We start from the raw sequence: 25,144 nt of genomic DNA on the forward strand, positions 1-25,144 counted from the left end.
GAGGGAAAAACGCGCTTTCCGATCGCTCAAGGTTGCGCGGACATAGTATAACTCTAGCGTCAAGGAGAAGCTTAACCAGGTGCGATGGCGGCACGCGTAGCGTGGGAAGCTAGCCGCCAGAATAACTATCTCAAGGACTGCTGCTGACGAGGGCGAAATGCCTTCGTGTAATTATAATAACCCTAATAGGACTACTTTAGAAAGAAAAAAAGGAAACGGCCCAGAGGGCTATACTACGAGAGCTATGACTGATAGTTTTCTATATATATATATATATATATATATATATATATATATATATATATATATATATATATATATATATATATATATATATATATTCATCTCATCTGTGGGATCGCATGCGCGCTTTTGCTTTGTCTCTGCGTGTAGTAGTTAAGAGAGCCAGTTTAAGGGCGGAGGAGAAGGAAGGAAAGGAAAGTCTCTGAAGCAGAATTGCAGCGCCGTGGTTTGAAAGCGCACCCGTGGTAGAGAAACGGAAGGCGATATAGGCGTACGTAGCCATGGTACGCACCCGACAAACTGCCTTAAAATATTTAGACTTGGGGAAAAGCTTCGTTAACAAACTATAACACGGCAATCAGCACTCGAATACGACGAGAGAAATTGTTGAGACGTGGAAAATTCCCTTGAAATAAATATGGTTTGCGAGACAAATGCTTGTAAGTATTGAACCTCTTAAAAGATGAGGGGAAATATGCGCTCACCGAGAGGGCATCAACCGCACGAGGTTTTTCAAAGGTGTCAAGCTTTCCTTCGGTATTTCGATGCCAAACGTTATTTGCCTACTTCCCCGCGATATTGCCTCCTGTATTCGTCTTTGCAGTGATGGTTCTCGTTGGAGTCGTTGGTTAATGTTTTGGCGAACCGACGCTGTTAATAGGGGCGATTCGGTCACTTTCACTGCGATCCGCCTTGGTAGCCTGGTGGCTATGGAGTTGGACTTTAGGGCCCAAGATTGCGGTTTCAGTCATGGCCATTAAACTAATATACTCCCTAAATAAGCTGGAATTGCGAAGATTCTTTTCCCTCTTGCCTGGTAGGGCATGCTTCTGAAAAAAAAGTTACAAAAAATTCAACGACGATTACGATACTCTCGAACGCAACATTTGAGCGCCGCTGCATACTTGTCTTCATTTCGCGATAAATTGGTTGGCGCAAACAATGTGACTCGTGCGGTACGGTGTGAACTGAGTGACGTGTGTCGCGAATGCTTTGCTAACAAGTAGGTTGCGAGCAGCAGCAGGTGGATGACGCCTGAGCGCCATTCACAACAGCAGTCTACGATAACTGCGCGACGACGCGTGCTATTCTGGCGTCATCTCATAGCCGTCGTCGCCGCACCCTCCTGTCCGCTTGTTCATTCACTCGGTTACGTGCTAGTTCGCTCGATTACGCCGTTGACGCCGACGCGGGAACGAGCGCTTAGGAGCTTCACTCCAAAACAATCGCAAACGATGACGATTGAAAGAAGCGCGCACGGGACCAAATCAAGGAAACCGAACAAGCACGAGCGAGAGCTGACGCGAGCAGGCGATAGTACGAAACGAGCGGTCCGGCTGAGACCAGATACGAGTATATACATCGAGCAGTCGGGCGGGTTCGCATGGAACAAGTCTTCCATGCGCACATCGTTGTAGCGGCACCCGCCGCTCTCCGTGCGTGATCAGCGCAGCAGTTTTAAGTCGGACCACCGTGACGGCAGCTGCACGTGGTTCCATACGTGCGTCTGGCACAATGAATTCGCGCGTCCTGCCGGGAGCGTGCTTTCAGCCGCACGGAAATACATTCTAGCGCATCCCAACTTTTGAAAATAAAAGAGTAGTTTTGACGCCTGGAATTTAGAACACCCGCACATGAACGAAAAGCAAGAACCCAAAAAGCAAGTTACGAAAGCTAGAATACTTGTACAAAATGAAGCATAATAAAATTAGGAAAGCAGAAAGCTGCAGATACTTGGGGATAACTTTAACTTCACGTCTATCCTGGGTGCCTCACATAGACAATATAACCTGTGAAGCTCGAAAAAGGATTCGGATTTCTAAAGTTTAAATTTGGTGACTCCACATCCTCATTAAGATTCAAAGCCTATAAAGTGTACGTTAGACCTCTCATAAAATATTCGAGTATCGTTTGGGATCCTCACACAGTGGTAGGTATTGAAAAACTAGAAAGAATTCGAAGGGTAGCCGCGCGCTTCATTTATAAGCGCTTCGAACGACGTGATTCCCCGAGTATGCTGGAAACCGCAAACGTGGAACTGCTAACTGATCGAAGAAAAACTGCCACATTAAATTTCTTTCGCCAGCTTTATTACGGGAAACTAGAAATACAACCGCGCGACTATATTATAAAGGACACATCTCGAATTTCCCGCCACAAACACAGCGAGTATTTAAAACCGATCTTCGCACAAACAAAGCTTTTTAAAGACTCATTCTTGCGAAAACAATCAATAATTGGAATACCCTGCCTGAAAACTCCCGATGGTTACAACCAACCACCCACTTGATGTATCTTGTTGACTGTATCCCTTGTATATATTTGTATGTTCGCTTTTTTGTATTTGCTACAGTAGCCCCCTCCTGCTTGAACAGATCTTCACCGTATTGCGAAATTAAAAAAAAAAACCTTAATGCTAATCGAATTTGAACAAAACCTTATTGATCAATCCCGTAGCGAACTTATCGTTTAACTACTCTACCAGACTAGGTCACTGTTACTGAAGCAGAAGGCACTAAAGTATAAATAATAGCCCCTAAAGCTAAAGGCAACGAAGCCGTTAAGTTAGCGGGTGACTAGAAAGCAATTCGGCTGAATCGCTTTCATTTGGAAACACGTAGCTGCCTTCGGCCTCCCCCTGTTTTGGCAATTCGCTCAGCATTCGTCGGTTAAGCTGTAACGTAACTCCTTCGCGGGTGCATCTTATGTATGACCGCGGTGTAGCGGCTGTCCCTAGCACCGTTGCTCTGGTATTCGTGTTCGTTACCCAAACGATATCACCTGCTCAAAGTTTTATTCAATTCCCGGATTCTGTGGCGCCTGTTGCAGGACCGTGCTTGTAAGTTGTTGTTGACACTTCCTTTGGCTTTAGGTTTAGGCAGCGGTGGCTGCACAAGACCACGCAGCTCCAGCGCCATTGGAACTATTGTCCTATAACAACGGCCCAGGAGAATTTCAGCCGGACTAGAGCCAAGAATGCCCGGTGTCGCCTTGCAGGGCATTGTACGGGTCCTTGAATTTAAGAATCAGGCGCTTCATTGTTTGCATCATACGTTCCCCTTCACCATTAGCCTTAGGATGCGTAGGGATAGTATTGACGTGGCCAAAGCCACAATCATATGCAAACTCTGTACATGAAAACGTGGTCTATTGTCTGTCTCTATTGTCTGCCATAAGTTCAAAAATGCTTTTCATTCTTTCTATCACCGCACCGTTTTTGTTGAAGGAAGGAGGGCTACTTCCGGATACCTTGACAGGTAGTCGACCATGACAAGATAATGACAATTGTTAATAAAGCACAAGTCAACCCCAACACTTTCTCACGTGAAACTTCGCCTTGGGGTTGAAATCAATTGCTTCGAGTTCTGGGTGACAAAGCGTGCACAAGTAACACATTCTTTCACTTGCCGCGCAAATTGTTCCCTGAGGCATGGCCACCAGGCCAATTCTTTTGCCAAAGTTCTAGTTCTTGAGATGCCCTGATGTCTATAATGTAGCTTCTTTATTACTTGTTTTCTTAGGCACTGAGCTACCACCAATCTGGTTCACTTTAGCGGCATGCCATCGAATTCGGCAATTAGTGTTCGTTCCTGCGAGTACGTAACAAAGCAACAAGGAACCTTTGATTTTTCGGGCGAGCCTTGGCGACACAACTTAAGGAAGACTCGACAAGTGACGCCCGTCTTTTGCGCATCGCGTATTCCGTTAACAAAATGTCGCCCATTTGAAGCTCTTTAACCCATGTTTTGACGAAAGACGACACTTCTGAAACGGTCAATTCACAGGCAAATTTATGCGCTTTCGTCGGTGCTCGTGAAGGAGCGTGCGCCGTTATAAAGCTTTCAGCGAGAACGTAAACAATATGAAAGTGATACCTCATCAGCCGCATACTGAAGCGCTGAACCTTTGGCGGCAACACATCAATAGTCATTTTAGCAAGCAACGAAACAACAGCTTTGTGGTCTGTTTCAAGCATCACCGCAATACCTGTTATCCATTCAACGAATCTTTCGGCAGCCCATGCTAAAGCTAGTGCCTCCTGTTCCACTTGCGCATAGCGCTGCTCTGTTTTGGTCACTGACCTTAAAGCAAAGGCTATAGGCCAGCACTCGCCATAACGTCGTTTCTGGAAAAGAATGGCATTTTAGACCATAAGACGAGGCGTCCGCCGAAAGAATCGTGGGAAAGCGTGTGTTTTACATAGCCATGAACTTTGCTGAGCAGATAAGAGAGTTCAAGCTGTCAAAAGCCATGTTACGAGCAGGACCCCAAGCCCAGTCAGTCTCTTTCTGTGAAAGCGCCCGTAGCGGAGCAGTGGTTTGCGCCAAGTTCAGCAAAAAACGGCCGAGGTTGTTGGCCATACCATGAACACTGCGTAATTACGATATATCAGAAGGTGGCTTCCGCTCCTTAATGGCTCTGAGTTTGGCCCGGATCCGGCTGTATGCCTCAGTGAGTGGTCCAGAAAGCTTATGCTTCGAACACCGAATACACCGTTTGCTTTTTTTAGGGCAACGTTAGATAGGCCAACTAAGCTAAGACGTTCAATTATCTAGATGCATGTTGCACTTGTATTTATTTATTTATTTATTTATTTATTTATTTATTTATTTATTTATTTATTTATTTACTTATTTATTTATTTATTTATTCATTTATCCGCATTTCCTGCAGCACCGTGAAGGCGTAATTACGGGGGGGATACAAATATACAACTTTCAAAGATAGTCATACATCATGCGGCATGGGCTGAACCTCTGGCAAAAAAAGAATGAAAGGGATCACCAATGTGAAATCACATCTGTGATTGTAGAAAAATAAGAAAAGCGAATTACGAAGCGCGGGTAACAGTAGCTAAGTGCATTAAGTACATCAGAATTGTTGTTTCCATATATGAAAATATTGTCCATTAGGTTAACGACGCCAGGAAGGCCTGTCACGATTTCAGACGTCATTTTTTTAAAGTACTCTGGCGCTGATGTAATCCTAAACTGCAACCTAGTAAAAGTGTACCGCACAAACGGCGTGATGAACATGGTGAGCTCTTCTGAGGCCTTGATAAGTCGCATCTGATGAAAGCCGGAATTTGCGTCCAATTTGAAAAACCGTTCTGCACCGGCAAATGAGCCCAGCGCTTGATCGCCAGTAGGCAATGTGTATCCTTCTCCTAAGACAAACTTGTTTAATTGCGCGGGGTCTACACAGATCCTCACGTCTCTGCAGTGATTTTGTGCATGCACAATGCCGGTACACCACTCTGTTGGCTCTCCAACTTTACGAATGACTCCCATTTGTTCCATCTTATCGAGTTCTCGTTTTACAGGCTCGTGAAGCGGTATATTAATCCTGCGTGGTGCGCTTATTGCAAATGGAGCCGCGTCTGGTTTAAGCCTTCTGGTATACTCCCCGGACATAATGCCTCAGTTGTAAAAAATCTGAGGCCATCGGCGATGGACCAGAGGCGTCTGTAGTCCAACCTGCCGCCAGACAAAAGAGCCCCATCTTTATCTCCACAGCACTTTAAGTACAACCACCGTGACGTCAGCGACGGGTGGTTCTAATCACGCGTCAGGCACAATGAATCGGCGCGTCATGCGGGAGTGAACGTTCAGCCTCACGGAAATACAGCACATACGTCACCGTAGGGGCCGCTGTATGGTCTCCGCGTTGGCGTTGCCGCTTTTGCTGTTTCATCTTTAGCTTTGTTCGTTCGCTCGGTTACGCCGCGGACGTCGACTCTCGCCAGAGGAATGGGCACCTAAGAGCTGTGCTGGCTGCGCTCTAAGAAACCAAGCCTCGTGACATTGCAAGGGTTATGTTGATGCGCCAGGAGGAGACGCTATCATACTTGGCTACTCCTATACGCTCGAGGAGCGGCCATTTTTCTCAGCAGATGCAAAAAGGATCGACCACGAGTTGTGTTTGCCGCCGAAGTATGTGTTGTTCTAAGAGCGGTCATTTTCAGCAGCTTTCTTCTTGTAGTGACAGTTTCTTTTTTTTTTGTGTCTGTGTGGTTGTTCACGCATTAGGTGTCAGCAGCGAAACAATTCTTAAAAATTCACCCTATTTCGTTCAAAATACAAGAGCCAGCAGACTATAGCGTGCGGCTACAGCGCTCCAGCAGGACAATGATTGGCAGACAAATTAGCTTTATTTTGCATATTTATTAGCAACTACTGCACCAGTAAGAGATACAACAGACAAAACAATGTTACAGAACTGAGTATCTCGTACCGACAGTACAAACCACAGATATTATAGGCACAACACATTAGAAACCTTCTAATAATTTCTGAGTAGCAAAAGTCATTTTCTTTTCCTTTGGATGTGAAAACCCTACGAAAGCAAACCATTTGTCGGAATATTTATTTGCGATTACTTATGCAAAGAATTATAAGAAAGACGGGTAAATGCTGAAGACAGCACATACCCAGACACAGAAGAGGCAGTGATTCACGGGAGGTTGAGCTGGCTGTGCAGGGGCTGTGATCTAATTATAGTGTAGGAAATAAATTATAATTTTACACACAAAACAATTGCTACAACAAACTGCAGCTCTGTTTTCACATAACAGTGCTTTCATTTAGGCCAAGTTTCATTATGCTTTGTAATGGGATTTGTGCGAAAAATGTGGTACAAGAATTTAGCCAGCCACCTTCTTATTTTAACTGCCACTATATTCTTGTAAGAGGTTTACTAATACTGGGGCCCTATAGCGTAAAACTATTCTAATATGTTTTATTTCAATTTCCTGATGTCAAATTTGCCTAACAGCCGACGCAAGCATCGCGCGGTGATCGGCAGTGTTGCCTGAGCAGCCAAGTCAAACTCTCTCCTGGTGTATAGGAGGTGACTTTCATGTGTTTTCAAAATAAATAACGTTCCCTACATTGAGCGGTTTTTCGTTTGTAGTTGGCTGCCAGGAGGCGAGGAACATGCTCAAGAGTAGAGGGTTTCGATGGGTTTGAGGTAGCGCACTGAATATAGACAAACGAATGAAGAGGGTTGTGTAGGCGTCTCCGATTGGTTTGCTTTGCAGTAGTTAGTTTGCGGTCGTTGGTCGAAAACCGCGGCGGCGTGAAACGGAAGGCCAGCAAAGCCACTCGAAAACGTTACACAGCAACATAAAAAGTTTTGTTATACGCAACAAAATACATGCTCTCCGGCAGGTGCGAGTAGCGAGTGCCTGAGCGATGGGCGGCAGCCATCTTTTATTCCTTTCGGAACGGAGCAGCCAGTGGCTATTAAGAATAAAATCAGTTTTGTTTGGCATATTAATGCACATTTAATGCGTACAGGTCATTTTGTCGTGGTGAGTTTTCGCGGTTTTGTGACGTCGTGTGCCAGGCAGGTGAAGTGGCTGTAGCCCAACTTTTGATGAGGGCTAATGGCGAAAAGGCGTCGAATCGGAAATATTTTTATTTTCTTCGGAAAGATTATAAATAATCAGTGCGTACACGTCATATCAGATGGGGAGGTACCGCGCTTTTTGTGATGTCACCTGACAGACAGGCGAAGTAGCCCAAAAACGTTTTTGACAAATCGAGGAGGGCTGATTTCATAATTGGAATAGAAAAGTTTGCAATAGCTTTACGTTATAGCGCTCCTGCTTCGTCACCGGCGGCCTGGAAGTACTCAACAGTTTCTGGCTGCTAAACCCTTTTCCGTGAATTTCTTTTTGAATTAATAAGACGACACCCGCAGGATTTACTCCCTTTCTTTCTCGCTCTGACGAATGTATAATACAGGAAGAGTAGCTTCCAGAAGTTGTAAGCCACTGGTAAGCTGTCTAAGAATTTCCAACTGTAGAAAACTTGTGTTACACAAGAGAAGGAAAAAACATTGCGCGAGCACCACAGAGCGTCGCTCGCTAAGCCCCGAGGTAAACACCTTCGTAGGGAATGCGCGGCAGTCCGACTAGCTGTGATGGTAAGTTCACTCGTTATTAGCGCTATCTGCTCGGCTGCTTAGTTCTCAGTTAACCGCGCACATCGCCGTTGAATATGCGATAAGGAAGGACAGACAAGCAGGCTGTTTTTTGGCGATGCACAATAAATTTCCCTTAATAACGCAAAATGCTTATGGCGTCCAAGCAGAGAAAGAGCAGAAAATAGCGCTTGCAGTGCTTGTACCGCCTGCGCGATAGACCTTGCACACATTTCCACACATCACGAGCTCCAGGCGGCTTGCATTGCCTAAGCAAGAGCAGGCAAGCACAGTGTTCGCTAACCTAACGACCTCGTCTGCGCAGCACTGATCAAAATACCTTGAGTAACAATAAAGTCTCAGTTTATTTCTCCACAGACGAACAGCAGTTACTGAGATAGAGCAAAGCACAATTGCCGTGAGCGGATTAGCAAGCACTCATTCGACTCTGAAGTTGTGATTTATAGGTAGCTTCAATGCATTTACACACAACAGACCAATGTACTGGGTTTACTGACGACCCTTCTATTCGTCCGTTAGCCGTTTCGATAAGGTAAGCCGCTGTTCATTGCGTAATAATTGCACAAAAGCGTGCTTACCTTTCATTTTATTGGAAGCAAAAAAAAAAAAATGCGGCCCTGCTATCCCACCCCGTTTTGACCAAACAGAGCCGCGAAGAACGCCTTGTGGCCTTTCTGCAGTTTTCCTTCCTTTGCTGGAATACTGGCCGATAAAGAAACACAATCTTGCAGCGTACAGTACGTGGTAAACGGCATGCACATGTACAGAGAGCGCCAGGAGCAGGCGATCAGAATGGAAGTCGAATAGATATCCGCAACAACGCCAGCCATTCGCGCTAGAATGAAGCGACCAAATACAAAAAAAAAATTAACACATAATTCTGAATGCGCGCTCCGAAGAGCCATCTCCGATATCGTCCCTGCTTTGTAAAATTCACTATCCTATTACATGATATGAGCTTGATCCAGATGTTTCTACAGAAGAATGGAACATTTTGTTAGACTGCCAGAAGGGTGATGCTAAAAATGAACAATTATTGGCCTCTTAGCTTTGTTTTGTTTTTGCGTAACCGAGATTCTTTCTAGAAAAACTAAGCCGCACTTGACATCACAAAACCCTGGAACAGGTTGGTTTCACGAAGGATCATTCAACAATGTGCCAGACATGAAATCATTCATATAAATTAGAAAATTGCGACGTACTTTGAACTTCTCTACTGATTCTGACGAAGGGATTATAATTATGTTTAGCGGCTATCAAGAACAAACATGCAGTCCAACAGGTAGCCTGCTAAATGCGCAACGCATTAATTTTTATAACTGAGTTTTACCTGTATGATACTTCGTCCAAGCGCGACGGGGCACCTTGGATTCTAAGGTATACACAATGTTTAACAAAAAAATTCATTCTTTTTCAGGTAAGAAAGAATGCCATATGTACGTGTGGGAGGATCGCCTTTACCAAAGCGTACCGAAATGTGAACATGCATATCAGGCTTGCGCGAGATACATATGCCCTCGATACACGCACCACTGCAGGCCATGACGGGAAAATAAATATTTTTTATGCTTCTCTAGGCTTATGGGGGTTGTTCGTGCACGTATGTGGTCTGAGACGGCCATCCGTGCAGAATATCCACATCATACATTTCTCAGTGGTAAGGGCACCAAATTACACCTCCAAGAATGTAGAGTAAAGAAATACTCAACATTTTCGAGTTCTCTGTACCAACATTGATCTACCTTTCCTTGCGTATGACCTGTTTATCTTTCCGTTCGGGAACAGGACCTCCCTGCTGCATTTCGTCCATCCGTAGTCGACTGCGACTGCTCAGGCAACAAAACCACAGGCTACGGGCCTCTTCAGATCATGAATGTTTATTCCACGTTCCTCTAAAATACACACTAGCAAACAACCAGCTGCACACTACGCACTAAGATAACACCCACGAGGATACCTTTGCCTTCTGTGCAATATTCAGACCTCGCGTATGGCGGTAGAATGCAGTCATGATGGACAATTTTCGCAGCGTCGTTGAACCAGAGGAAGTAGTTCAAGATTTTGGCATTAGAAGCAACCGAGCAGAGAGGTACGTTGCAATAAGTCAAAAACAAAAGGCACCAATGCTCTCGCTGAGGGCAGATAAGGCGGATCATGAAAATTACATCGTCGGGAGGAGTAGCTGCGGCACTCGGCGGCTAAGTGCACTGCGAAACGTGACAAGAAGAATGTTAGAAGTGCGAAACATAACCGCATTTCACTGGAACAGGATGCCAAATGAAGCAGCAGTATCATAATTGCAATTGTGTAGTAATGTAAAACAATGAGAAGCCATGTAATAAATGCGGCTTACTTTGTCCATTACATTTGCCGCATTTAGACAGCAGGAATGAAGTCGCTTGTAGTTGCCGGGATTTAAATTTTTCTGCAGGAGCTCAAAAGCAATGCTGCAAAAGAAAAGCCTAAACCAAAGCGACGAAATTTAGGACCTTTCGTTATGCCTACGATGAGATCTCACTGAACGTGAATAAGATTGCGAACAGACATCGTATGTGTGTGGTGTTTTCGTCCCTGTAAAGTTGCCCACAGTCTGTCCTTGGATTTGCGATGACAGCAAACGAGGTTTTCAGACGAGGGATGTATACCGCATTGTCAAGTGCTTGTCGAAGGGTGTGTATTCTGTTATCATGAAGCGTTGGAAGAATTAGAATGGGAAAGAACATTGCGTAAACGACCGGCTTAAGGACCATGTTCTAAAAGCTAGGAAGAAAGGCGACAAGTGTGCGAGGTCGGTCGTTCGTTATTGAGTATGACCACGACCTGCGATTTCTTGAGACCAATATTATAGGCAGATATGAAGATAACACGGCTCGATCACTTTGGAAGGTTTATGTCTTAACAAGCATGCCCCTTTCTGTATAGGTGAGACGACAACTGTGTTGCGCAGGGCCGAGCTTGATTTTTTTGAAGGTATGTAACTGCCTCGAGCAATACGTATTGCTGATAAGCCATAAGAATTTTATATGAAGAAGTGGCATGGCCTATGGCTTTAAAACTGGTAGTGTGTTTACTGGATTTTGCAGTTAGTAGTAACGCTTGCCTGTTTATGAACCAGAGTCTGTGTTTAAATTATGCGCAATTACTTTACAGTCAAGATGTTACACAAACTAGGCCAACAGGCAGTCTCGACGCATGTCGCAGTCAGGCCAGTGAAGCTGCTACTGCCTTGTATAACAGTAGCCATGTGGATTGTCAATGAGGGTGGGGTCAAAGCGTACGTTCTGCCAGGAAAGGCTGGGGGTGTGCTTGCTACCTTGGCTTCCGTTTTATGAAATAGTCGGCAAAAGGAAAGCGAATAACGGACTTCGTGTCGGTTTGCTTCCTTCAATACGAACTCTGGGCAGTATTTCCTGGTAGGACCGCTGCCGCGACAAGCTGCTCACTTTAATATAATACTCATTGTTGCTGTACAACACCAGTGTTGCACTTGATGAAGGGTGTCAAGTGTTTAACTTTACAAGCCCCTGTCTTCGTCCCCTCATTTCCAATCCTCCCACACAAGCTAGCCAATTTACAAGGTGCAGAAAACACAACGCTTACACCTTGCCTTCCCGCCACCTTCTTAATGCTGTGGGAGATTTTATTAATGTATTGTATTACTTCTAGCTGCTTTCTTCGCTCTGATGTCGCTGACTTCTGGCCTGCTAGACCCTTTACTTTCCGCAAACTGGCTTCAGCAACAGCCCTAATAACTGAGAGAGGGAAACCTGCTGCAAGCAACCTCTCAACCTGCTGTTTCAGGCTATACGCCATGTGGTGGCAGCAGCTCTTCTGCAGCGGAGACCAGGGAAGCAATTTGGCGGTTCATTACCGCGGCTGCAGTAGGTTCAAAAAAAGTGTCCCATTGTTCGGTCGTGTCACCATATTAGGGAAGGGCAAGACAAGATAACAACGGGAAATCTTAGAAGCTTTTCACATTGGAAATAAGAAAGAAATTTGTGTGAGGTATACGTGCTTACCTATCGAGTAGGCAAAATATCTTTAATACAAAACTGACATTCATGCACAGGTGTTGGGAGGAGTATAAGTTACGCATTCGTTGGCTGTTTTCACACGGTAATGTATCTTCGAGGTGTTGTGTATGCACATGTCTTGGGAGGAGTTGAAGATGCGCATGCGTCGGATATTATGTGCGGAAATGTAAAGTTCAATAAAGTACGGTTGAAAGTACAGCGTCCGTCTGTGTCTAACGCCTTTTCCATTTGTGCGCGTCCTATGTGTTTAAATTTTTTCAAGTTTATCATGCACTGACTGGCCAAAGAGCTTGCGCTAATTGCCACCATAGTTGGACCGATACGTGTCTCAGAGGTCAAACGCTCTAATGCTTCGCTCCCCTCTTAAGCCTCATGGTGTTCTCGTGAACTCCTTTGCTGGCTCACACAACATTGGAGCTGCAAGCTGTGAAGCTTGAATTTTATGTTTCCAAAGAGCATTGACATGCCAACAATTCCATGCATTACGCTGTGCATATTTCACATGTTCCGCTCTAATCGCCAGTACCGCCTGTGTCCACGGATCAACAACCGGTGCGCCCTCTACTACCCCCCTCTTTCTCGCCGTTCACTGCTAGGTAGCCGTCACACCCTCGCAACCTGTACGGCTTTTAATTACAAGAAAAGCTTTGTTGCTTGGGTCTCGCGGCTGATTTGAGAGCGGCTGTCACGGCCACTCAACGGGGGACTCGCCATAGCTAGTTTCCAAGCCGTTCCAGGGCTTTCTCACAGAGAGATATCCCTCCGAGCAGCCTCCACTATGCACGCCGGAGAATACCGCCACACTCTGCCCATTACGCCGCGTTCCGGAAATACCTTGACGCGATTATGAAGTGGGATCTTCCACTGGGCCAGGTTCTCCACCGCTGCGCTTTGCTATACTGGATTTCAGCGACTGGTTCCAGGCGCCATGGAGACCGCGATTTCTCGCCCTCGGTCTTGCCGACAAATTTCTCCAAGAGAGGGTCGTTGCTGCTTGCCAGGAGAATCATCTGTGTGCGGAGGCACTTGCTCCACCTGAGCCACAAGCCCATGCAGGACCTCCACGACCTCAATATGGATCCGTGATCCGCAGGATAGGAGGCCGTGTGGGTGCTGCGGCCGCATAGCTGCGCCACTCTGCGGCCGTTGTCCCCATCTGGGCCTGGCGCGTGCGCCCGTGCCACGCGCAGTCAGCCTGGGGCGTAGCACGAGGAATGGCGTCCAGGAATCTACCACTTGGCCTCGGACTTTGGACAGTAAAAGTTGTATCTCAAATGGCTCTTTCGCGTGCCTCAGTTTTGCTAGGTGGCTTTGGTCTGAAGAAAATAAAACGAACAGCGAAAGCTAAGTTAGGATACGGAGGTGGAGCGTCCCCTTTTCTGTGACGAGATAGAGAGAGAGCGAGACCGGGGATCTGTTTTGAACAAATTCCGCCATATTGTCGCATTTGCGAGTTGGCCAGCTCTGATTGGCCAAGAGGTTTGCTACGGCTTCCCTGAGTGGCTGAAAAATGTCGCCATTACAGCATACGACAATGTGGTGAAATTTCACAATGTTCATAAAACAATCCTGGGTCGCTGTTTCCGGAAGCATTTGCCATGCTACGTCAAATCCTTGGCGGCGTTGTGATGAACTGGAGGTCGTAGTTTCTGTGGCCAGTAAGGATTCTGCGAAATACGAGACGTTCCCCATACGAGCTGGTTCCCCATAACGAACCCTCTTCCTCGCTAGCCTGAGCCAGTTCTATAGCTGCAGTATTCCTGTATGCGCTTGTCCAATACAAATATAACTTGCCTCAGTGTATTGTTTTTGAAAGCCTCGGCTGGCCACTGGCTCTGAAGCCAGGCGCCTGAGCCCCCACTTTATAGCTTGAATTGAGTAATAACGCAGCAACCCACCGACCTAAAAAGCAGTCCGCAGGCATTACCGGGACAAATCTTGATCATTTCTTCGCATAAGTACGGAATTTTTCTTCAATTTTGAAACAATAATTACTTTCTTCTCCTCCGACGGGCAACAGTCCCCGCCGCTTTTACTTCTCACTATCCCTAAAGATCGTATGGAAAGTGTGCAAGAGATCACACCCAAAGAACAAAAAATCACACGACTATGCTCTATACGCAGCACCGTCACAGTTTAAGCTGGCGGAGCGGTGAAATCTATTTGCGTCGTTGTTACAATAACGAACTGTACTCCCGGCGTCGAGGGCGAGCTACAGCTTGTGCTGCTCTCTGCACAGCGTTCCGCTGAGCCCGACGTTGCCTGGTTGCAGCCGCGCGTAGCTCTATGATTCGCATATATAGTAGTGGCACGTACTTTACAAGGAGGCGCAATAACGTGTACCAACAACTAAACACAGGTATCGTCACTACGCGGCGCACAGGCCACATCCCTTGACACGATGCACGCTACGATGTAGCTGCTACACGTCATGACAACTGGTGGAATACAACGCGGCTGTAATGCAAAATCGCGATACGATGCGACTCCTGCATGGCCTGCCACCTGGTGCAATAGTATGAACCTGCAGTGCAAAATGTGCACGTACCGACGCTACACCGCATACATCTCCCATCGACTGACGCCTCACATGCTAGCACGTCGGTATGGGGCTTGTTTCCACAGCAGCTAGCCAGCGCAGGCGTAGTGCAATCGTAAAGCCGCTGATTCCTGCGCAGAGGGCATGAGTTCTATCCCTGCGGGAACTGGGTACTTTTTTTCTCATTCATGGCTATAGCTGCGACGAACAGCGACAGCGACCAACAACATTGCTGCGGCAACCGGCTATCGGAATGAGTCCATGATAAATTAAGCTGTAACACGTATTGCGGTGTGAACAAGAAAATTTTGTCATTTAGAAGAATCACGAGATAGAAACAATATGTTGCATCACGTGCACTATCCGCTACTTAAGACGTCCGTGTGATCAAAAATCAGCACACTTGGAAGATGAGCGCTAATGTCATGGTGCATCCGCATGGTGAATGGTCTAGCAATGCTAGGCAAGTTCTCAGCTTCAATATAAAGTTGAAAAAAAAGAAGCAGCAAAATTGTACGCAAATCACCTTGAGTGGCCAAAATATCGAAAAAGATACAAAGTTCGTTCAACATTCCGAAAGCTCAATTTATTAGCTGGATACGAATTTCAAAATTGACATAAGCGCAAAATGTATATTTTTTATGAGATCAATTTCCACCGCTACGTCCACACTAGCAGGACAGACGCGAGTAGCTTATCGCTGGGAGAACGCACCATCACTGGCATCGGTTCACCTTTGGGCACCTTTGCCGCTACGGAAAGCAAGCGATTCGCTCTCAGCTGCAATAACGGCTGCAGAGATCAGCGACGCTGATAGATTGGGCTAATGCAGCTACTTGGGGGGGAGGGGTAATTCATCGCGGTGTTTGTCCAATTGAATGAATCGCGTGATCACCATTTTGTCGCCTGTGGGCAGTGAAAGGTAGGCCGCATAGTATAGTTCCAAGACCCATTCCCTCCACTGCTGCAAAATATTGAGAAGTATGGTTGTTTGTGCTAGTTGGTTAGATACAGCAATGGGAATCATAGCGCTGGAAGGCCTAGACAAGAGCAAGATATGAAGGGCGAGTGCTAGATTTCAACTGGGTTTTTATTTCCAGAAAAACGCGTATTTGTAGGCCCGCACACCGGAAAGGCCTAATTACCGCACATGAAAGAAGCCGCTTCCTGGAACGCAAATTCACTTGTAGTGTTATGTATTCACTCCATCAGTTCCCCATCAGTTGCGCTGACTACAAGTGAATTTTTGTTCCGAGAAGCGGCTGGTTTTCATGTCCGGTGATTGGGCCTTTTTTGGTGTGGGGGCCTACAAATAGGCCAGTACGGAACTAAGCAGCAAAGAAGCTTTGGTGTTTCGGCCAGCCTTGGCGACACAACTTAAGCAAGACTTGACAAACGACGTCAGTCTTTTGTACATCGCGTATTCTGTTAACAAAATTGTCACCCTTTTGAAGCCCTTGCATACATGTTTAGCGAAAGTCTAGTTTATCTGCTTTCGTCGGTGCTCTAGAAAGAGCCTCCGCCGTTATCTAGCTTTTACTGGGAATGTACACAATGTTCCCAACAGTACATCAGCGCCCCCTTAATGCAGCTTTCCTAATTAATTGAAAGTCCGTCGTACTCCCGTCGCGAAACACCGCGTTGTGGTCGAAGAACCTGCAAGAGCAGTGCGCTAACACCCGTACCGAGTGGCTCTAAAAGAAAGAGAGGCGATTAGAAGTCAAATACAGCAAATGCTCAAGGATGATGTAATACAGCCATCCAATAGCCCGAAGACATCTTCGGTAGTCCTGGCCAACAGGAAGAATAACACCCTACGATTTTGTGTTGATTACAAGAAACTCAATTTCGTCACGAAGCGAGTTGTTTATCCACTCCCACGCATCGACGACACCTTGGACAAACTACGCAATGCTTCGTCTTCTCCTCTTTGGACCACTAAAGTGGATTCTGGAAGATAGAAGTGGACGATCGAGATCGCCAAAAAACGCCATTTGTGACACCGGATGGTCTATACGACTTTAAGGTGGTTTCATTTGTTATGTGTTCTGCACCCGCCAACTTACAGCGGATGACGGACACTGTTCTCTCCGGACTGAAATGGCAGTCATGACTCATCTACCTTGATGATGTGGTGGTCTTCTTCACTACATTCGAGCAGCACGTGCAGTTACTGAGAGCGGTTCTGGATGCTATTCGTACGGCGGGATTGACAATAAACCCGAAAAATGCCCCTTCCGCTTTCGCGAGCTCCGCTTTCTCGGACACACTGTCAGTGCTGAAGGCGTCCGCCCCGATCCTTAGAAGATCACTGTAGTAGAAATGTTTCCGAAGCCAAGAGACAAACAAGCTATTAGACGTTTCCTGGGGCTGTGTGTCTACTACAGGCGTTTCGTAAAAAATATTTTCTAAAATTGCCGTCCCACTCACGCGACTGACAAAAGAAGAAGTCCCTTTTGTGTGGGAGAAAGAACAAGAAGCCGCCTTCTCATAGCTACGACGGCGTTTGCAGAGTCCTCCTATACATGCCTATTTTGAGGAAAATGCCGACACGGATATCAGCACTGCCGCGAGTAACGTTGGTGACGGTGCTATACTTATTCAGTGGCAGAACGGAGAAAAGTTATTGCCTACGCAACCCCTACCTTATCAAAAGCTGAGTCAAATTACTCAGCTACAGAAAAGGAATGTCTGGCGGTTATATGGGCCATCAGTAAGTTCCGGCAATACTTATATGTCAAACCGTTTCGAGCCATCAGTGACCATCATTCACTGTGCTGACTATCGAACCTCAAGGACCCTTCTGGAAGACTAGCTAGAAGGGTTTGCGCCTACAGGGGTATGACATCACGGTCGTTTACAAGTCTGGTCTCAAGCACAATGATGCTGATTGTTTATCACGCGCAACCAATCGAAGCTACGTCACCTGAATACCAGCAAGATTTCACATTCCGAGGCTGAGAATACGACTGAAATTGCTCATCGTCAGCGTACTGATCGAGAATTACCCCTGCTCATCGAGTGCCTGGAGGGTGGACAAGTGAAAGTGCCTCGAGTTTTCGTCCGCGGATTGTGTTCGTATGTCCTCCGGAACAACGTCCTCTACAAACGAAACTTCGAGTGCAGTGGTGAGACGTTTCAACTTCTCGTACCATCATCTCTGCGAGCTGAGATCTTAGAAGCTTGCCAAGATGATCCAACAGCTGGCCACTTAGGCGTTAGTAGGACCCTGGCGCGAATCGGGCAGAAATATTACTAGCCGACGTTGATGAATTCAGTGCAGTACAATGTCAAATCGCGCCGAGATTGGCAAACACGTCAAACACCGCCACTCAAGCAAGCAGGTATTCTGCAACCGATACAGCCACCAGCAGCATCATTTTAACAAATAGAAATCTATTTACAAGAACGATTTCCCGTTTTGACCTCGGGAAAGTGGTGAATTGTGGTAGCAACCGATTATCTGACTCGGTATGCTGAGACATCTCTTACAAAAGGAACCGCCAGTGAAGTGGCTCAGTTTTTTTGTCACGCGCATAGTGTTACAATATGCCGCATCTAATGTACTCATAACAGACAAAGAAGCAGCTTTTATGGCCCGTTTGATGCAGTCTGGTATGAAACTAACTCATACTGCTCATAGAAAAACCACAGCGTACCATCCGCAAACAAACGGCCAGACTGAATGGCTCAATAGAACGCTCGCTGACATGATCTCAATGCACGTCGACATCGAGCATCGGACATGCGACACTAATCTACCATATGCTACCTTTGCGTATAATACTGCAGTACAAGAGACCACACATTGCACGCCATTTGAACTTGTTTACGGTCGGACAGTAACAACGACACTAGACGCGATGTTACGTGTAAACAACATCAGCGAAGACGACCCTAACGTTAGTGAGTCAATAGAAAGGGCAGAAGAAGCGCAGCACTTGGCAAGGCACCGTATCGTCGAACAGCAATACGTGGACGCAAACCGGTACAACTTAGGGCGAAGTGAGGTACAGTGCGACCACGTAGACAAAGTGTGCGTACTTCTGCCTATACGTACGCTCGGTCTTTCGGAGAAGTTACTGCGCCGTTACTTTGGCCCCTACAGAGTACTTCGCCGGCTAAGTCTCTTAAATTACGAGGTAACTCCTGAAGGCCACGTCTGCGCCACACGATGCAGGACTCACCCAGAGCTTTTACACGTGGTACAAATGAAGCCTTACGATGAAAGGCATTGACTAACAGAATTTGCACATATGACCAAGCCTAGCACCGGCCATCATCTGACCACTGTCCTGTTAAACCACTCGGCCTCTCTAGGCCTTCTCTAGAAATCGGGACGATGCTTCTTCGAAGGAGGCTAATGCCGCCAGCATTGCGAGAAAAAAAAAGACGACCACCACATTCCAACCGCGTTTCAGAGAGCCGCCACACCGCAAGCGTCAAGCAAAGCACCGCAAGGCAACGCTGGGCAGGTTTTGACAGACCGGCGGCTCGTGCGCGAGAATCGGACTGGCACGCAACAGGAGGCGACAAAGACGAGAACGACGTTCGAAGAAGCGGAGCTCGAGGTACTTCTTTGTTGAGTGTACAGTTCTTTCACCGAAACGCTTTAGCGAGCTGCGCCATGAGTGCACTGTGTATGTATTCGTCTTCCATAAACTTCTCGCCAGTATGTTCCACTGGGTGTGCGGCAAGCGACGGGAGAATTCTCAGCATTCGCAGGCACCGGCGAGCCACGCTCGTCGTCTCGGATGCCACGAGCGGAGTTCTCGGCAGCGCCACTAGATGGCGCACTGTGTCTGTAATCTAGCGTGAGGGAGAGCGAAGCCCGCCTGCTACCTGACTCATGTCGCAGCTTTCACATGCAGCCTCGTGCGAGGCATTTTCGAGGCCAAGCGCAAGCTTCACGGCGGCACCAGTAGGCGTTACCGATTGTTCTTTGTCAAGCGTGAAGCAAAAGTTTTGCCTGCAGTGGACGTTTATTATATTGTCGCGTATACCCTGCTGGAGTATACAAGCTGAATGAAGATACAGGCGGTTGCTCTTTACGAAAGTGTAAGCGGCGCCGCGCGATGCCCAGACGAACTTCGTTCTCCTCTTCTTCAGTCCCTTGCTCCACCACACTATGGGCCCCGCAGGGGCGTCTGCGTCAGCAGGCGTTTGGTGTGTTGCGACACCACGGACCCGAGCACACGAGGGTTGGACCCTCCCGCGTGTAGCCGTGCGCGGCTTAGCCGTGTCCGGGGAAAGGGGGATCCTGTGGGTTGAGCCGATGCCGGGTGTTTGGACCTTTAAGGCCCCCCGGCGGAGGCAACACACTTCTTTGGCCTCTGCTTCACGTAGACGGCACCCCCGGACTGACCCACCCGGGGGAAATCGGCAGTCGCCTTTTCCTGTCCTCCTCTCCAATCTTCGTCTTTCTCTCTCGCCTTTTTCATATTTCCTGTCTTCTCATCATTTCTCCTCACTTCCTAGTTTCCCGGCGGCAAGGGATAACCTTGCGTAGCTAGCCAGCCTTGGTTATGCTGTATTTGGTTATAGCAGCGATGTACGGCTGGCGTTGGCAGGGTTTCTCCAGCAGGAACTTCTGTCACGTCCCCCTGTTGGGCTCCATGGTGGGTGGTCGGCATCGCGGCCGAAAACCCAACTGTACCTATGGAAAACGCGTTTCCTAAACTACCTGATCACCCTCAGAAACGAGGGCGCACCGAAGAAGTATTTCAGTTTTTCGGACGCCAAGTCCACAATTTTCCTCGTTTTCATGTGATCCACACAGAAAAACCAGCTAAACAAGTCCGAACAATCTCCCCCTTCCTTGTATCTAAGACCCTTACCGAAGTTTTTGGCCCAGGTTATAAGGCGTCGAGGATGGCTAGCGGTGACCTCCTCTTGGAGCTCCGCGATCTGAAACAATTTGAGAAACTGCCAAAACTAGTATCATTTGGGGAGACCCAAGTAGTAGTAACCCCGCACCGCACGATGAATACCACCCGCGGCGTTGTCTCGGACGATGATTTGCTGGAGCTCACTGAGGCTGAACTCTTGGAGGGCTTCAGTGAACAAAATGTCATAAATGTCAAAAGAATCAAGATAAGGCGCGAGGGTAAAGAAATTGCGACCAAGCACCTAATTCTCACCTTCAATTCAAGTGTCCTGCCCGAATCAATCGAGGCCGGGTACATCAAGCTCCGTGTAAGACCGTATGTGCCAAATCCCTTGAGATGTTTCAAATGCCAACGTTTTGGCCACAGCTCGCAGAGCTGCCGAGGCCGCCAAACATGTGCGAAATGCAGTGCCCTTGAACACGCAACTGAAGAATGTAAGAACTCTCTACACTGTGTAAACTGTGATGGGGATCACGCCGCGTACTCACGATCGTGCCCCTCTTGGAAGAAGGAAAAAGAAATTGTAACCATAAAAGTAAAAGAGAATATAACGTTCAAAGAGGCACGAAGGCGGGTAGCATACCTGCCAAAGAAAAGCTTTGCCGAAGTGGCGCGCCAGGGGGCAGCGTCACAACGGCCTCCGGCGGCTGTCCGACCCACAAGCAGTGAGTCGGCAGTCACGCCATCTGCCCCCGCGACGGTTGCAGCTAGCGCTGCTCCGTCAACCGAGGAGAAGGAACCATCGACCCCGAAGGTGGGCGCAGCCGAGGCTGCATCAACGGCCGGCGTAGCCAAATCCCTCTGGGAGCCCCATCGACCTCCGGGCTGGTGGGCGCAGGGGTCTTGCCCTCCAAGGCGGGACTCCCTCTGAAAGCTTCCCGCTCGCAAGAGCACGTGTCCGGCGCCTCACAAGAGGCAATGGACACTACACCCATCCTCAAGGCGCACCAAGCGCCTAAGGAGCGGCGAGGCTCCCTCGAACGCTCCAAAAAGAACAAAACCCCTATTACAGGGCCTCGAAAGGGTTCTGTAATCTAAGGCATCCCGTCCGTTTCCGTAAACACAGCACCAATTTATTTTAAATATGGATACACAAATCATTCAATGGAACATTAGAGGTCTCCTTACAAACCTTGATGATTTGCAAGAACTCATCCACAAACATAATCCAAAAGTGCTGTGTTTACAGGAAACACATTTAAAATCCAGACACGCAAACTTTCTCCGTACGTATGTTACGTTTCGCAAAGATCGCGATGATGCCGTCGCATCATCGGGTGGTGTTGCGATTCTCACTCATAAAAGTATAGCATGTCAACCTTTACAGCTTCGAACGCCCCTTGAAGCAGTGGCGGTGCGAGTTGTTCTGCTAAACAAACTCATCACTATTTGCTCGCTTTATATACCCCCACATTACAAATTAACTAAACATGAATTTCAGTCCTTTATAGATGAACTGCCAGAACCCTATGTTGTTCTTGGCGACTTCAATGCGCACAGCTCCCTGTGGGGCGACTCTCGTATAGATGCGCGAGGTCGTCTTGTTGAACAGTTCCTTTTTTCTTGTGGTGCGTGCCTTTTGAATAAGAAGGAACCCACATATTACTCTCTAGCAAACCAATCCTTTTCGTCAATAGATCTTAGTATAGTCTCCCCGTCTCTACTGCTTGAACTCGAATGGGAAGTTGCCAACAATCCTTACGGCAGCGACCACTTCCCTATACTGCTAAGATCACCTAAAGAAAACGAATATCCACCACACGCTCCTAGGTGGAAGATTGAGACGGCTGATTGGGAGAAATTTCGATCTCTTACTAGTATCTCATGGGCTGACATGTGTTCGTTAGAAATTGATGCTGCAGTGGAGTTTTTCACAGCCTTCATAATAGATGCCGCATCTAAATGCATATCACAAGTAACTGGCCTCTCGTGCAAACGGCGCGTCCCGTGGTGGACCGACGATTGTAGGATCGCACGTAAAAAACAAAACAAAGCGTGGGGGTTGCTACGCGCCTCCCCCACTGCGGAGAATCTCATCAATTTTAAGAAAGTAAAATCACAAGGCAGGCGAACCCGCCGACAGGCCAGAAGAGACAGTTGGCAGAAGTTTTTTAACGGGTATAAACACGTATACAGATGAGGCCAAAGTCTGGAACAGGGTAAATAGCATAAGAGGGCGACAAACATACTCCCTCCGTTTGGTAAACACACAAGGCGATACACTGCAAGACCAGGCTGATGCTCTCGGTGAACACTTCGAGCACGTGTCTCGCTCCAGTCACTATTCAGAGAACTTCCTTAAATATAAAGAAATAGAAGAACTCAAGCCTCTGAATCGGAAATGCACGCCAAACGATCCTTATAATCGCCCTTTTACGATTGCCGAACTTAAAGCCTCCTTGTCAGTATGTCGGAGCTCTGCACCGGGCCCCGATAGAATCATGTATGATATGCTTAAACACCTGCAATCCGACGCACAAATCACGCTACTTACACTTTTCAATGCTATCTGGGCTGCTGGTTATCTCCCATCGAAGTGGAAGGAGGCTATTGTGATCCCTATATTGAAGCATGGTAAAGACACTTCATTGCTCACTAGCTACCGTCCCATAGCGCTTACAAGCTGCCTCTGTAAGCTTTTCGAAAAAATGATCAATCGCCGTCTGATACATCTCCTAGAGTCTAGTAAAATGCTTGACCCATTTCAATGCGGTTTTAGGGAAGGGCGATCTACAACCGACCATCTCGTGCGCATCGAAGCGAGCATTCGCGATGCCTTCGTACACAAACAATCTTTCTAATCTGTATTTCTGGATATGGAAAAAGCATACAACACAACCTGGCGGTACGGAATCCTGCGCGACCTTTCGGTGCTGGGCGTCCGCGGCAATATGTTAACTATCATAGAGAGCTACCTAGAGAACCGTACATTTCGGGTGAAAATAGGTCCTGCACTGTCGCGTACATTCATACAGGAAACGGGTACCCCAGGGTGGCGTACTCAGCTGCACGCTCTTTGTCGTAAAGATGAACACGCTTCGGGCATCATTACCACCAGCTATTTTTTACTCCGTCTATGTAGACGATATACAAATAGGCTTCAAATCCTGCAACCTCACAGTCTGCGAGAGACAGGTACAGCAGGCCTTAAACAAGGTGTCCATGTGGGCAGACCAAAATGGATTTAAAATCAACCCCCAGAAAAGTTCCTGCGTTCTCTTCACAAGAAAGAGAGGCCTAGTCCCAGATCATTTTCTAGAGCTGGGCGGACAACAAATTCCTTTTAACAAAGAGCACAAATTTCTAGGTGTTATACTTGACTCCAAACTTACCTTCATTCCACACCTAAAATATCTAAAAACAAAATGTCTAAAAACAATGAACCTACTTAAAATCCTATCCCACACAACATGGGGTAGCGACAGGAAATGCCTGTTGAATCTTTACAGGAGCCTAGTTCGATCACGAATAGATTATGGTGCCGTAGTATATCACTCTGCCGCCCCGAGTGCACTAAAGATGTTAGACCCCGTTCACCATCTGGGAATCCGCCTGGCCACTGGCGCATTTAGAACAAGCCCTGTTGAAAGTCTGTATGTCGAGTCCGATGAGTGGTCACTCCATTTTCGGAGAACATACATCAGCTTTAACTACTTCCTGAAAGTGCGCTCTAATAAGGAACATCCGTGTTTCACAACCGTTAACGAATTGTCGTGTGAAACACTTTTTCATAATAGACCCTCTTTGAGATTACCTTTCTCAATACGTGTAAGAGAACTTGGCGAAGAAATGGACGTCCCATTTCTCGAACATCGCCTAATGCCTGCTGTTAAGCTAATACCGCCCTGGCAGTGGCAGGTGATAGAATGTGACGTATCGTTTCTAAAGGTCACAAAGCACGCTCCTGAGCTTGAAATTATCATGCATTTCCGGGAGCTTCAATTGAAGTACTCCTGCTACGAATATTACACAGACGCGTCCAAATCCCATGCTGGCGTATCCTACGCTGCTGTTGGTCACTCGCTTTCTGAATCTGACGTGCTGAACCCCTTAACGAGTATCTTCACTGCAGAAACATATGCCGTACTTTCTGCAGTAAAACATATAAATAAATTAAAACACGACAGAGCAATAGTATTTACAGACTCGTTAAGCCTTGTAAAAGCGCTGAATTCTCTACAAAAGCATACAAATCCTGTTTTCATAGAACTTTACTCGCTCTTATGCAATATTTATCTATCACACAGACACGTAGTAATATGCTGGGTGCCTGGCCATAGAGGAATCGAGGGAAATGTGCTTGCTGACGAGATGGCCAAATCAATGGCATCGCAGGGTACTCGTTCTGCTGCAGTCCCTGCTACAGACATGAAGCCTTTCCTAAGAAACAAACTCCGAAGCCACTGGCAACGCTTGTGGGACGCAGAAACGAGCAATAAGCTTCACGTAATTAAGCCTAAGTTAGGTTTCTGGCAGCCAACAACGAAAACACG

The 25,144-nt window shown here is 47.0% G+C and overlaps 1 long non-coding RNA gene across 1 annotated transcript in view; it reads left to right on the forward strand.

The window, feature by feature from the left end:
• Positions 1 to 9,762, forward strand: part of LOC126534374 (uncharacterized) — a 62,993-nt gene extending 53,231 nt beyond the window's left edge. Inside the window, exon 5 of the long non-coding RNA XR_011895427.1 lies at positions 9,608 to 9,762. This is a non-coding gene — a long non-coding RNA (uncharacterized lncRNA). The remainder of the gene's footprint in view (positions 1 to 9,607) is intronic.
• The last annotated feature ends 15,382 nt before the right edge of the window (positions 9,763 to 25,144 follow it).

The sequence above is a fragment of the Dermacentor andersoni genome, chromosome 7, assembly GCF_023375885.2.
Source record: "Dermacentor andersoni chromosome 7, qqDerAnde1_hic_scaffold, whole genome shotgun sequence".
In the NCBI taxonomy this organism is placed as follows: Eukaryota; Metazoa; Arthropoda; class Arachnida; order Ixodida; family Ixodidae; genus Dermacentor; species Dermacentor andersoni.